Raw genomic sequence first — 12581 nt, 5'->3', positions numbered from 1 at the left:
ATAATAGTAGTAGTAATCGGTTCACAGGAGGAGAAATACGCAGTATCTGTCACACTTGTTCTGTGAACACCTGAACAGCGCCGTAAGGAAAGGGAGAAAGGTGGAAGGCATAAGGAGAGAAAGAGGTGCAGTAGTGGAGGGCTCCGGTGTAATTTCGACCCCCTGAAGATCTTTATCGTGCGCTCACATTGCACACCACAGGAACGCTGCAGGTGGTCGAAATCACTGCGCAGCCGTCCGCTACGGCACCTATTTCTCTCCTTATGCCTTAACTCCCACCTTCCTCCCTTCCCTTATGGCGCTGTTCAGGTGTCCACAGATAAATTGCAACTTATACAGCGTCCTTCCTTTCCTGTAAACCATTTTGATTTTTTTTTATTTGTTTCTAAAAGCAATTGCAGCAAACACCTTTATCTGCTTCCTTGTGGCACTGAACGCGCCAATACATAAAACGAGTTCCGACTTGCACATAAGGATCGATTACCTTCGAATTATGCAGTCAGCTGATTTAAAAACGTGGCATGCGCAGGCCGCAATGTTTGGTGCGCAGATACAGCTCTGTCACACTTAAATTTCCGATACAGACCCCTCAATCTATGTAAATCACTGATCAATAACATAACATCGGTTGGTTAATTACCGGCATAGCGCAGTACTGAGGTTACAAACAGCTATCGCTACCGGTATCGATCAGGAAGACAGTATAAAATAGTTGTGTCTCACCTGTAGTCACTTATGGGACTGAAAGGTCGAGGCTAACGAAAAGGGTTCTACTTAAGCTAAGGGCAACGCGGAGGGCCATGGAAAGAAAAATGGTAGGTGTAACGTTAAGAGATAGAAAGCGCTCAGAATGGGTCAGACAATTAATTCTAGTTAATGATGTTCTAATGGAAGCCAAGAAGAATAAATGGGTGTGGGTAGGGAATGTAGTGCTAAGAGAGGATAATCGATGGTCGCGGAGGGTAACCAACTTTATTGCAAGGGAAAGAAAGCTTAGCAGGAGAGGCAGAAAGTTAGGTGGACGGATTAGACGTTCGCAACTAGCACATGATCGGTTTAGTTGGAGTAATATAGGATTAGCCTTCACCCTGCAGTTGGTATAACACGGCCTATGATGACGACGAAGGCTAGAAATGTAGGAAGAACAAATACTGTTTCCGAATTTGCGCAGCAAATGAAAAGAAATTTCCCTGATGTGATGAAGCACTGCATCTACACCGCCATGTCAGGGCAGTCGGGTCACACAACTGTACAAACTGTAGGGCAAATCTATCGGCGTATTGTGAAGCCGCCCCATTCGGCTTCTCTTTAGCTCGAGTCGCCGCACACTATGTTGGTGGAGGCTCCAGGTTAAACCTGTACGTTGAAGGCTCGGTTTAACAAAATCTGGAGGACCTTGAGGTACGCCCATACATATCCCCCGCAGAAGCACGTGGTTCTATGTCAGGTGTACGGTGCACTCTCGGCTTTCCCTTCGGCCCAAGATTTCGTTTGTATGGGTTCTCCATCTCTTTGAAAAAAAAAAAAAATCACTGCACTTGCTTTTCGCGACTCGACGGAAATGCGCGAGCAGACGTTGTTGCGGTCTGTCTCGGTTATGTTCTCATTCAATCATATAGATTCATTATAGATTTCCAGAAATTTATTTTGGCTGGGTTCTTCAAATGGGTCGGATAGGTCTATTAGTAGAGAGATTTAGATTCCCGCAGACGTACTGACGCAGTAGTATACCGATTTACCGTACCCTTCCCACGCAGACGCAGTGGCCGCGATCGCACTCACCCTTGCCAGTGCGCGTGCGCAGGAGGTGTCTGGAAAACAGGTGTACGTCTAATTCAGAACGTCTCCGACAAGCTAAATCTATCTATTGTTTTGTTTACGACAGCGCTTTAAACTTGTAAACGTAGCGCACAATTTTCTCTGTGTCTGTGTGTGTCAAGCAGTCGGAAATAAGGTGCTCTCATCTCAAATTATCCATGTTTCCGTCGCTGTATTTCATCTGGTTCTGAACTCGTTCCGCTGTTGACTATATGTATGCTCTGACACTGGATCATGCACACATAACCTGAAAAACCACTCACCATGAAACGCCGCTTAGCCAAGCCGCGCGAGACGTGCTTGCGTAGCCTCAGATTAGCGTATACTTGACTCGGGATCCTACGCTCCCGGTAGGTTTGATCGCCATCTCAACAGCCCCGGTAAGACTTAGAAGAGAAGTTTGAAACTGTCCAGCGAGAACAGGAAGAAAGAAAAGTTTTAATCAGGTCTAAAGAATATCATCTGAGCAAAAGAAGGTGCAGTCTTTTTTTTTTTTTTTTTTTTTTTTGTACGCTCAATAGAAAACATTACGCGGTATTAACTTGAAAAATTGTCGTTTTGGGGAGCCCCCGTTAGATCCAATGTACCGGTGCCCAATTTAACAGCGATAACTATAAGAATGCCTAAAACACATAAAGCAGAATGACATCCTGCGTGCTATGTGGAGAGTCGAAAAAAAAAATCGCAGATGCTTACGCCACGACAGACCTACAAAGAAAAAGGATCTTTTTTTTTAGCTGCACAGGCATTGAGTGCAATTTTACTATGAGATAAAGTTGATATGCAATATATTAAATGACAACGAACCTCTCAGCCTCTGCTACGTATAGCAAGGGTACATCTTTTAGCGAAAAGGGCAAACATCAATTTCGTGCCACCTTGTTTCGTATCGGTCTTTTTTCATTATTTTATCCTGTTATGCTTGTGTCAAATATTTCCGTAATGCATGCAAAACGATATAACTGTTATATCTATTTTTAAACTTGTTTATGTCAATGCAACCACATCGAGCGCATACATAGCTCCCGTGGTTCCTACCTGGTCCCGCGTTTGCCTCCGCCATGCATATGTTTCAGTTGAGTGCTTCGAAAACGGCCTCTTCCGCAACTCATCGCTCACTCCGACGACATCAAAACAGTTCGTGCTGAGAGCTTCCGAGAGTCGATGGCAAAGTGGCTGTCGCTTGACCTACTTGGAAAGAGCAGCCGCTCTTCACCCCTTCCTCCTCTCGGTGGCCCGGACATACTTGTCCCCCCCCCCCCCCCCCCCCCCCCCCCCGTTGATCAAGAGTTTCACTCATCGATTTGTCTCGGGAGCTTTAAATTCGTTCACTTGACCCCACTCGACCACGTGTACGTGGCTTGGAACACTGTTTACCTCCGAGGCCGGCCGGACGCAGAGAACACGGCTTAACGACCTGCTACCCTGCGTTCCGTGTGCTGTGTCGACTTTGTGTTGACATAACACGTCCTGTCGTCGCTCTGGTCGTCGTTCTCGTCAGCCCTTTCTCCCTCTTCTTTCTTCTTCCAGACTTTGAGTCCTGTGATTGCTTTGAGTATCTCCTCAGACTCTACGCAATCAACGACCAGAAGATGAGGAAATGATAAAAAGAATGAAAGTGTGTGTATAAGTTTACTAAAAGGAAAGTGGCGTTGAGGCTGAGGCAGAGAGAGTCACAAAGGTAGGGAAGGAGATACTGGGATTCTAAAGGGGGGGAGGGGGCAGCCTTCCTGAACTGCAACTATTACTTGTCAGCAGGAAGGATAGGGAGAGGTGGGAGGTTCTCGACAAGATGGCGCCGTGCGTGACTAGCTTGCCTGATTGGCGCCGCTCTTGGCGAGAGTAGGCTTGGTCGATCAATGACATCTGCTGCGTGCTTCCTGACGAGCGGAGATCCCTCTTTCCCCCACCGCCCGCGTTGTGCCGTCCTGGCCACCAGGCACGTCTCTTCCCGCAATTCTCCACGCGCCTCTCTTTTCCCCTCGCTACCAGCTCCCCCTTCAGCACATTTCGCAACCCCCATCAACATCTGCTATACCCATAAGCAGCTACGCATGTGGAGATGCCAGCCTCTGATTCTTCGGCTTTTTTTTTTTTATCACTTCCGATTCCTAGTGCTCCTAGCGCCATCTGTTCATCGTTATCTCTCACTTGGTATGAGCTTCTTCTGATTCGCTCATTTCTTGGTGGTAATAGACATTTTGTCAGGTTTGTCTAGCGACAGTGCGAGCCTTGCTTTGTATACCACTTTTAGTGGTTGGTGCTTACCAAGAAAAGTTTTGGAATATGCAAGAAATGTCTTCGTGGTGATTCGATGATCATCATTGCTATCCTTTGTAGCCTTTTTGTACTTGCAATGTATGCAATGCCAGACATTGCATACATTGCATTTGTCTGGCATTGTATGCAATGCCAGACATTGTCCCTTTACGTAAGTTGCCGACTTGAACCTAAATGTGATGGAAGAACTGACACTTTCCGGCGCCGATGCCGATATGAAAATCAATCAAGGCAGAAAGCTGGGCTATTTTTTGTGTCATCATTATATACCAAGAATAGCACATGTAACAAGGACATATACATAGAAAAAGACAGGAGGAGCGCTAACTCCTGTCGCTCCTCCTGCTTTTTTTTTTTTTATGTCTGTGTCTTTGTTACATGCGGTAGTCTTTATATATAACAATATGAAATTGTCAGAGTCTGTTTACAAGGTGCTCTCCAGTCGAGCCCGACGCTGCATGGCCTTGCTTGCATTCCTTCAAACATTTGACCAACAATAACAAAAAAAAAAAGGAGATTGGCCAGGACGCATAGAAAATAGTAAACGATAATAAAAACGTGATTTGAATTACTAAAAAGTGCAGACATGACTAGCTTACTCCAAATTAGCGCTGTAGCAACTGTATTCATCCAGATAAAGCATCAGACTCTGGAATGGGCGCCTAACATCTGCTCGTATAGAGGAGTGCAGGTTACCACAGTGACAATACCTACGAGACCTTCAGTCTGCAATCCAGTCATTAATTCATCCAGACTTTGGGGAAAGCACTGACTTTTGGAAAAGACAGTGACCACTCGAGAGACTGAGGTTGAAGTGGCAAGATTTTGTTTGAATTAGCTTCGGTGGTGCCAACGAGCGAGTCGTGTGGTGTTGCGTCGCACCCTGTACATCGAGCGGTAGAGTTCATCAGCCTCGAGTCGGACCTAAAGACGCATCTAACGATCATTTCATTCACCGCCGCGCGGAATTCATTTGCATCGTCGAGAGCGGCCGACCCGGAACAGTCCAGCCAACATGCATGCGAAACAGTGGCCACAGAGGCAATGCGACATATAGACACACCGTCCGCAGATGCAAATGCGCCTGCTTCCGTAGCTTCCGATGTAGGTGGTCGCATTGACATACCTTGCCACTCGATAACTTTGCGTCCATCATTACAGACGCGACGCGTGCGCTACATCGCCGACAGCGACGTTTCATCGATAATGATCGCGAAATGCCCCGTGAATGTTGTCGTCGTGGGGTCCGTTTGCCGCACTTACAATCGATTATATATTTTCCTTTCTTCATTTTTATTTGTTTTAGGCATGATTAACGATCTCGTGTTGCGCAAACAAGCTTCGATCAAGCCTTGTCCCGGAAGACGTGATAGTGGGCGTATATGCAACAGCGGACCTTATTAATAAGATCACGACCTTTGTTTTTCGTCGGCCCGTGTTATCAGCCCGAACACGCGCATAAGCATTGAAGGTATAGCTAAGGACTGTGTATACAAGACTTGAAACGCCATCTCTCTGTTTTCGCCTTCATCTCTTCTGATTATGTTGCGAGTATCTTTATTTGTATTTAGTCTTCGGGGAGGTTCGTCTTCGTCTTGGTCCAGCGGCTTCCGTACTGAACCTAGGCTAATGATGACCACCGTGACAGGGTGGCGGCACGGAGATTCTTCAGCCAAAGCTCAAACAAACATTCATTTGCTTACGCTATCGTACCTCTACCCTGCGAGATTTCTAGCAGGGTGCTGAAGATCCTGTTTCCCATTCTTCCATTTGTAGTCTTGCTTTCTTATTTACTTTTCAAAACAAAAAATATGATCACCATTCTCATCAGTCAGTATGAGTCGTCTGTAGGGAGTGAAATGACTGATGACAGAGGATAGCGGAAATTCACGCAGATGAAAATGACTGATGACGCACACTGTGCCAGCAGAAAGCTTCGTTTGTTTTCACGCACGCTTTGACATGCATGGGACCTCGATAGATAAGAGCCAGCTTGGCTGTGGGCTCCGGTGGCATTGTTGTAAATTACGTGATCGAACATAGGCGAAGAGGCATGACACACATATCGATCACACTTTCGTAAGCGCTGCCAAGTCGGTTTGCCTCTAACGACCCTACAAGAGTGATGCTCAGAGGGAGAAAAATGATGAACACAGGGGCTCTGTACAGCAGCCGAAGCAAAAACCACAGTTATAACTATTTTTGTAATTATCACCGTCATCATTCGCACCATTATTAGGAGAGTCGAGGTGATGATAAAAAAAAAGTAACCTAGGAAGGTTGATACAAACTTGTATAACATAATCAAGCTGCTACGAACCGGGATTGTCTGGTGAGAGAAAGGAAGAAGGCTATTTAACGAATGTTCGCAGACGTGCTACTCTCCATGCGGGGGGTGGGGGGGAATTAGGGAATAAAGGTGAAAGAAGGGTTAGAAAAGAGTGTGGGTCATTGAAGATGGATGTAGCCTTTTCGGATACTACCAAAGTCCAGTAGTGTGTATGTGTAGCGTGATGACCAAGTGGGTTGGTAATTTAGAGTTCGCTTAACATATCAATAACATCTAAATAGGCAAATAATAATGTAATTGCGCGGCTCGGCTGTCTGTAGCAGCCTAAAAGACCTAACATAGAGTCCACTGTGAGTGCCACTTAGGTGATAGAATTCATTGTTCGCAGTGTGAACGTCGTTCGTTGGCGTACGCTGGACATTCGTAGAGAATATTGAGTACATCCGGTGGGGCATTCGATAATGCAATCGCGAACAATGACCGAGACTGAATATGATCGCGGTTTCGAAACGGACTGCAGGCTCCTTGTCCATTTTAATGCTTCGCGCAGACCGTGTAGCTGTTAATACGAGTGTATATATTACCTTTTTGCAGCTACTTGACAGCTTCTTCACTGCGTGTTCAGAAGAAAATCAACCGTTCTTTAAGGGAAACGGAGCAGTAAAGTTGGGCTCTTTATTAGCCTCACGATCAAAGTGCATAGGAGAGAGGATCAGAGTATTTACTCATAGATTGGTTCATAGATAGACACTCCAACTTCGGAAGCTCGAAAAAAGAAAAACAGTTGGAATTTCACAAAGGGCTACGAACAGACGCTCTCAGCTCCAACGTGAAATTGACGCGACCTGATTAGCGCATACTATCGGAGTTACGATGGCCATTCGGAATAGCGTACTGGAGCAAATATATAGCACTTCCTCACCATTACCATCTACAGAGCAAACTATGCTCACAGTTTTCTGTCGCTTCGCAGTGAAAATTACGGAACCGAAGCGCACCATCTCACTCCGCCGCAGAATGTAGTCCCTCCAGAAAATTCGTAGATCTTTCTCCGGAAAATTATATGATAACGGAATTGTTAACGTCAGAGTTGTACTAAAATACTAACCAACTAATACAACGTGAGTACGGATGGATGGATGGAATATAGGAGCGTCCCCTTTGAAACGGGGTGGAGGCAGTTGCTATCATGGTAATTTTTCTCCCTATATCTTAATTATTATTTTGGATTGGTTGACTATACAATCATTCTATTTATAGAATATTTGTTTTTACATAACATTATGTCACTTTTCTGCTTTTAAGCCATCAATCTTGCAATCGTTTTTTGCTAGCTTCCACCGCAGGTTCATTCACCCGGCCACTGGTATCTCTAAACCCCAGAGCTTCAGGAAGAGTGACTACGCCTACATTGACTTCCGGATAATAATATGGTTAATTGTTTCTGTGGATTTACCACATACTGCATATGTTTCATCTTCATTGTTTAATTTTTTTTTTGTAGCTGCGTGTTCTAAGACACCCTGATCTAGCTTCAAAAAGTAGGGCAATGCCTCTTGAGTGATCAAAGAAAGCTTCCTTCCTGATCTGCCTTTTCCATTTTCGGTATACTTCCACACTCTGTTTCTTTTCCATCGAATTTATCCGATTTTTACTTTCTGTGTTTTTCACCTGTTGATTAAAGCTCTTTATTTCTTCGTCTTTGTGGCCAGCATACTTATTGGTCAGTTTCCTAGTTCTTTTCCTCCACTGTGAGTCAATGCTTTTTAGGTATAGGTATGGAAATACCTTAGCTGCCCGTCTGTTACTGTTCAATTTCCTCATGCTATAACACGCTGCGTACATGCCTATGGCTGAAGAAAGAGAAATACTTAAAAAAGGAAGTATAAGTTCAGAGGTCAATCTTCTTATACGACGAGATAGAAGAGACCAAAGTCCAGTTAAACCGCTGTATTGTAAATGCTTTACCAGATATGTGATAGCATGTGAGGCGTTACTAGTGCCTTTAAATGCTTATTTTATTCTTGCTACAGACAAAACAAGATATTTCGTGGAGTTATTCAACTGGCTTTGCAGTGGCACAAGGCCAAGTCTGCTCACCAGATTACAGAGCTGTGTGATGATTGCAGCATTATCACTGATTACTAGTCTACGCTCACGCCGCTTGTTGTGGCGTGTCTCAGCCTCCGACCACTGGACTGAAAGACCAGGCCCGCTATCCATTTCAAAGCAGGCTGAGTGCACCCGTCTTATCACGCGAGTTTATACGGTTAAACCACGTGACACATCCGTCACTGCTGTATGTGCGCATGTCTGCACGTCACACATATTTATTGCATGCAGCCACATAGACAAATATTTTAAAACATATGACGTCAAGAAAATAAATCAGTGCCCGACCATGACACCTGCCAGCTGCCACTGCCTGATGACCACGATGACCGTGAAGAGGACCGTGATGCATGATTCCCATGTTGCCAGGAAGGACATACGTATAAAGGCTTCCTTTAACCAGGCTGCACGAACGTTCCTCCAATCGCACTTTCTCGTTTCAGTGGCGAAGCCGGAGCTGGCACCGACTTCCTATTCGGCCACGGTATGAGGTCTCGTGAAAACGCAGGGAAAGATCCGCTTATTGTACCTCGTGAAGTGGTGCTTACGCTATAACATGTCGGTTAGCTGGACTGGTGCATGACACCACTGTTATATACTACAGCTTTAGAGCAAGGCAACACTGCATTGAGCCGTCGCAGCTTGGAAGTCCGTGGTTTCTCTTGTTTTTTTCTCCCGATGAGCTCGAGAACCACATCTTTCCCATTTGACACGAAAGTCGTTAGGCAGTCCACAGCACTGTCTTCTTAGCTGCGGCCCTTAAAAAAATCCCCGCCGTGATTCCCCACAATAACACGCACACTCTGAATGGCGGACTATTGTTTCTGTGGAAGCAAGCATATGTATTTCGCGGTTCTTGTTCACCACAGTGTCTCTGCCTGCGGCGCGTTTTTATTGAATTACTTAATGGTAGAAGTCGATACTGCTGCTCGTTCAGCACTTTAGACTGTTAAGGAAGAACTGGCGTGAAGTTCACTCCCGGTCCACCTTATTAAAAACAAAAGGAATAGCTGACTAAAAAAAGCCATCTCAGCATACTGTCACAAAAAGCGGTGCCTTTCGCAACGCTTTTCTGAAACCTGATCCCTTTTGTTCGTTGGTGAAGCACAGAGCCGTGCGGTGTGCCATGCAACGCATCGGGAATCTAATTAGGTAGAGGCCACGGGCCGCTGCTGTTTCAACCCACCGCCCGAGGGTTCGGGCCGTTCGTTAAAGTCTCCCTCGCTTGCAGGGAAAGCTGACTGCGTCAAACAGCGAAATAGCGTTACAAGTGATGAGTTGTTTTTTTTTTTTACCACCATTTTTTTTTTTTTTTGCACGTACCAACCGCAGGTGCGCCGTCAGCTACGCGGTCTAGAAAAGAACAAGGAGGCCATTACCTATCTGTTGACTCAAGCAAATAACAGGCGTTTAGCTATTTGCTTTTGTTCTCTACTCGTATGCAAAAAATCACTTAGATTTTTCAGATTCGCTCCTTGTGAGTTTGAGTGAATGCACAAGAATTTAGTTAACATACGCATTACATAATAAGTAAAGAAGTCTACCGAGTAGTTTTTCGAAGAAATAAACTCGGAATGGACACTGAATTTGCCATTTTACTTTACCCTATTAATTTCTTCCCGATTGTTTTAAATTTTAGAATTTTGATTCTGCTCCTCAGACCTTAAGCCTAGCAATTTGAGGGGCCGGGATATAGATGACGCGGCCCACGGTGTTCTGGATGGCACTGCATTGTCATAATGCCCTTTTAATTAAGGCGCGACAGAGAGCACACTAAGATATGCAGCTTCATCAACGGCCCCATGAAAAACTGTATCGACACGTAGATGTTCATTTATTGCAAAGCAACAGAGATCCTGAAAGCCTTAGGGTACTATACGAATATGAAAAGTCTCTTTGTGGAAAAGTTGGCTCGCCTTGCCGACAGAGGCTGCCCCTGGTCCCTTGCTCATTCTCTTTCATTCTCGTAGCCATCTTCTTCCTCTCGTTCTACTGAGGTACTATAGTCTCGTGAAAGTTTGTTGAAGAATACGACCGACAGCTAGTAACGAAATTATAGAAGAAAGTAAGGCGAGACCACTAACCTTTCTCACTGTACACATTTCATACCGGATCAAAAATGAGGCAACGAATGGAGCGTAAAAGGGACTTTTCCAGCAGGTTAACAGCTTAAAGGCTTTGCGGGAGGTTTTTCGTGCCACTAGAAGATGAAAAAAAAAAAAAAAAAAACAGGAATTTTGGCATGTAACACTTTGGTTGTCAAATTGGGATGCTAGTCGGTGTAATGTCATACGTTATGGGACAAGCAGGTAACGACAACGTACAGGCGAAGTTGACAAACATGGTAGTGTGCTTGCAATAAATAAAAAAATTCATGCGGATCGTGGCTATTAAATGTAAACAAACGATAAAGTCAGAAATAAGGTAAATGAAAAAGAAGGATGTTCTTGCAAAAACGAGCCAATGACGGGTACTTTGTTTTGTAGGGAATTCTAATAAAAATTCGTCCAAACCTTGCGTGTTGCGCAAGACCCGTTGATGTTACGTTTCCGATCTCCCTTGCTGATTTCGTTGGCTTATGACGTTTCACGTTCCAAAACGACTATGGCTGTGAGAGGGACCATAGTGTAGGGCTTCTACATCTCTAACCTTAACTGTGCCGCACTCTTTGCGGAATCGAGGTCTTTGTTGCCTGATGTAATGGTCACTCTAGAATTTAGAAAAATATAACTCCGTTTAAAAAGGCAGCGCTCAAGCTACACCTTCCTGCCATAAGCTTCAGCCTAGGGACAAAAATACAAAGGCGGCTGCGTGGATTACTAACAGGCATTTGCTTGTTTCTTCGGTAGGAACACGTGGGCAAAACAGAAAACTACCCAGAAGTTCCAGCTCTCCATGACGTCGCTATATCCTGCTTCAGGCAACCACAGGGTAGATGGTACTTGACATGAATACTGTGTCCTTTCATAGATCCCTAAAGAAAGGCGTGGTTCCGGCCGAACCTGAAGACGCCGACATGAAACCATTGTCCTGTACATAGCTCGATTCATCTAAATCTAGCTACTGGTCGAAGCGGTTGGCTTATTCAACCCATCCACAAAGCACGACACCTATTACACGTGGCCTCCTTTGGAGCATTTTTTTTTTTTTCAGTACGGTCCATACACTTGGGCTATGTTCTTCTCCAGAGCTACTCATTGCACTTTTTCGAATTTTTGCTTCATGAGATTTACTGTTACAAGAAGCCAGTGGGTATGGGAGCATGTTGCTTAGCTGACATGTTAAAAAACGGCTTATTGATTAACAAGACTAGACATGCGCCAGAGCTTCTCATTGTTGATGCACCATCTCTATGCTCACCTCCTGCTCCTTTTTCTTCTACCGTTCAATACATGGTATGAATACAGAGCTCTATAGTTCTAAGTACCCTTGCCCTGTTTCTATCAGCGTGCTACAGAAAGGCACTGCTATGACTCTCTGACCACGTCCGTCCCTTCTTTGTAGTCATTAATCTTCAGAAGCGCACAAAGTTGGCTCGGTTGTGTTTTAGGGCGTCCACGCTTTTAAGGGGAATATAGTTCGCCCTTTTTTGTTAATATCTTCGCATGGACAGGAACCCCGTGTCTGCCGAGTTTTCCGTTCGAACGGTTCTCCCAATTCATCTTGCACGTGTCCTCAAGCGTCTTTTGATCAGGGACGTTAAAAACACCATATTAGGTAGCGAGATCAAGCTGGTTATTGAATAGATCTTGTCGATTACGAAAAAATCTCCGTCGAGTCTACAAAGTTAATCGTGTTGCCCTAAGATGGAGTCTACGTATTTGATAATGTAGGGCACGTTAATACAAATTTAGTGAAACTAAGGCACGCAGAGACGTGACACCATTCTATAAATATGCAAGACACAAGTGTGTTACTGCCCTCAGAGCAAACCAGCATGCGTGGACAAGAACCATTGAAAATATATATTTCGCTTTTATTGAACACTTTGAGCGCGTAAATTGACTCATACTCGAGGCCAGATAGTACAGGCGGCCCGAATCTGGTCAGTTTACATATGCACCAGATGAGGCTGGAATAA

The sequence above is a fragment of the Amblyomma maculatum genome, chromosome 5 (assembly GCF_055883805.1).
Source record: "Amblyomma maculatum isolate TAMU_Amacu chromosome 5, ASM5588380v1, whole genome shotgun sequence".
Taxonomy (NCBI): Eukaryota; Metazoa; Arthropoda; class Arachnida; order Ixodida; family Ixodidae; genus Amblyomma; species Amblyomma maculatum.
The sequence above is the reverse complement of the archived record's forward strand: the minus strand, read 5'-3'. Positions refer to the sequence as shown.